Here is a 3,514-nt window from a genome sequence, read left to right on the forward strand (position 1 = left end):
TCTAAATTCAACAACAATAAACTATGATTTATTCACTTTAAAATTTTAAAAAATAACTATTCTGGTTTTCATCGAAAATTAATTAAATCATAACTAAAATAATAAATTCAAACATTTAAAATCTTCATAATATTATTTGTAGAGAATTCCAATTGCAACATACCAAATATGACAGTGACCTACGATTACAAGCATGTGATTCGCCAACCGTACATAAAACTCACCTGCATCTAATTCCATTATTGACATGTGATTCTTGTGATTACCAGCGCAACTTGATAGCTTTGCCCGATCAAGAATGGAAATATTATTTCGCATAATGTCTCCGAATAGACATTTGTCTTGTTCTGTCGGTCAAGGAAGAGCCCAGGGGCTCATCATAATCATATTTATATTCAGCTAGTTCTCCTCTGCCAAAACTGGAATTATTGACTGTGAGAACCGCAAGGAGATTTGCCGGATGGCAATGCAAATTGAGGATCTGTGCCTGAGCAGTGGCCAACTGAGCTTGCAAATAACAAACATGCTGCTGCAGCTGGTAAATTGCGCCTGCACACCCATAGACGGGATCCCGCAGCCTCGTCCTTGCTTCATAGACCATACTACTCACTGCATCATCTTTATGCTCTCTATCAACATCCTGAAATAAACAGAGTGATAGTAGTATTGGCAATATGAGCAACCATATACATATAATTCTCTCACAAAATTAACACAAATGAATTCATTTCTTATGAATGATATAGAAATCAATATATATCAAAATAACTCAATTAATTTCCTATTAACTGTATTTATAAGGTTATTATTAAATTAATTGTTAGTTGTTTAAAGCCAATCTGATCTAAAACAATCCAAAAGGAAAGTTTGGAAGGGAGACAGATTCATAATACTACTTATCCAAAGCCTGCTATCGGGTTAGCTAGATTTTCATACTACTCGTCTTTATTTTGAATTGGTTTTTTGTAAATGGGGCCATGAGATGTATATCTACTGTCTCATTTTTTGTTCTCATAAATGGCTCTCTTTTTTTTCATGCACAAAGAGGACTTCATCAAGGGTACTTATTATCACTCCTCAACTTATTGCTGGTTGCAGAAGGATGTTGGAAGAGGTCAAGCATAAAGTGGAACTACATATTCTAAGTATCGCTATTAGAATAAATATCATTTCATTGATAACATTCTTACTTTCTACAACTAGTCGAGAAGAGATACAGTGTTAACAAAGGAGGCTCGAGAAGAGATACAATATTAATAAAGGAGGCTCTCCCGCTTTTTGGAACAGCCATAGGTAGGATCACAAATTACAATAAGTCAACTGTGTAGTATTTGGTCTCAATGGCAAGCTCGTTCGTTCGCAAGAGTATTTCCCATTTACTTTGCACACTGTGAAAAATATCTAGGACTTCTTTTAAAGCCTAAAGCCTAATTCCTATAAGACAACATGAACTGGATAATTTCCAAAATAGGAAGAAGATTAAAAGTATGGAAACTACCGTGGTTGGGGAGATTAGTTTTTATTTAAATTTGTTCTGGAAGGCATTCTAGTTTACTAGATGTTTTTTTTTTGGGATTCCAAAAGACATTATGGAAAGGATGAGGAAACTATGCCAACTTTCTTTGGTCAGGTTTGTACAATCATTTTGTTCTTCCTTGAGTGAAATGACACTTCATTGCTCTTCCTAAGGCCTCTGAAGGATGGGGACTAAATTTTTTTCCACTCTCTTATCTTTAGCTGCAAAAATTGGTTGGCCATTGATCATTACTTAGAGTTTATGAACAAAGCTAGTACACATGGAATACATTCATGCACTATCTGTAGGGGAATGGATTTGGAGTCCAAATAAGTAGAGTCACAATGCTTCAATCATTTGGAAAGTTGTCATTTAGTCTGTTCCATTGATAGAATTTTGTTAGGGGTGGAAAATTGGAAATAGATCCCACTTAAGAATATGTTTAGACCCATGGTTTGGAATCAATAATGGTCACATATTGGGCCTGGGATTGACAACTTATCTACCAGAAAGAGGTGAAAGAGGTTAGATCACATTGAATCAGGGAGCAGATCTAGTTCAAAATAATATATAGACTCAATGATGGTTATTAGGTAGACAAATGGGCCTCCTTAAGATGTATTGTTCCCATGGAATGGTTATGTAGAGCCTTCAAGGGTAGGTCATATTAGACTGACTGAAGAAAAGAATGAATTAGTCTGGTCATTTGATCCACAAAGTTTCTATTCTCCAAAAATGAGATACTCCCATCTCATCACAGATAGATTATCTAAATATTATCAAAGAACTTTCAGTAACAAGAATCCAAAAACACCAGTTGTTTGAGACTTTATAATATGGATTTTTAAAATGGTCATATAGAACAAAGTAAAACAAACTTTATATGTTTTTGTTCTCCTATCAACACTCTAAAATATGATTCTACCGTTTGGATTGATTACATAGTAATAGACCTGAATATCGATTCTTGTAATAAGATGAAGATCATTATGATCATGAAGGTTGCTTAAAATCACAAAACCTGAAGAATCCTGATGATGTTGCTCGCTCCAAATATTCTGTGCACAGTCGCAAACTTCTCAGTATCGTCTGGTGGGAAGTAAGGAGCCAGCACACATTTGTCTCCACACCGCCTTCGCAGCGTCCTGCAAGCCGCACAAGGGGTCCCCACTTTTGCTCTCGGATTTCTCTCTTTCATCTGCATCATAAAATATAGATCTATGAGATGCCAATACTATGAATATGCATTGAACTAAATGAGCAGACAAGATCTGGTCAGGCGAGGCTTCTAATTAATTACTTCTGACATTATAAATTTGTAGGCGCCTTCAGATCCAATAGTGGAAATAAACTTCAATGGTGATTATAATATGAGATTGAAGGATGAAGAAATTGCGGAGACGATTGATAGACGTGGAAACGGGGAGCTATCGTACTTTCCCATGGAATGTGATATCAGCTACCCACGACTAGATATTAAAATGACAGTTATTTTGTGTAATGTTTATCCTTTTTTTTAGTCAGAGAGTGACAGGCGCGCCAATGGATGATTACCGTGCTGGTTTGTTCACTAACCTTTTTGACCCTTCCCCACAGCCGCAAATCATTTGGAGCGAATAATGGATACCACATGCTTATTCCGCACAGAAGACTGGATTGTCAAGAAAGAACTTGTTCGCCCCGCTGGTCCTGGAAGACACTCTCCTGTAAAACTGTCTTTACTTTTTATTTAACCAGCAGTGTCGTGAGATACTAAGAGGTATTGAGTATCATTGATTGCATTGGAATTTCCCTCTTCTATCTATGATTGTCAAGAAAGAACTTGTTCGCCCCGCTGGTCCTGGAAGACACTCTCCTGTAAAACTATCTTTACTTTTTATTTCACCAGCAGTGTCGTGAGATATTAAGAGGTATTGAGTATCATTGATTGCATTGGAATTTCCCTCTTCTATCTATCAATTTATCATTTTATTATTTTGATTTCGTTTAATGGCAAAA

At 36.2% G+C, this 3,514-nt stretch overlaps 1 pseudogene; it reads right to left on the minus strand.

Annotated features, from left to right (window-relative positions):
• Positions 1 to 307: 307 nt before the first annotated feature.
• LOC149192578 (LOB domain-containing protein 1 pseudogene) lies at positions 308 to 2,735 on the minus strand (annotated as a pseudogene).
• Between the last annotated feature and the right edge of the window lie 779 nt (positions 2,736 to 3,514).

The sequence above is a fragment of the Pinus tabuliformis genome, chromosome 2_2 (genome assembly GCF_031772625.1).
Source record: "Pinus tabuliformis cultivar Carrire ecotype Pingquan chromosome 2_2, CPIR1, whole genome shotgun sequence".
Classification (NCBI taxonomy): Eukaryota; Viridiplantae; Streptophyta; class Pinopsida; order Pinales; family Pinaceae; genus Pinus; species Pinus tabuliformis.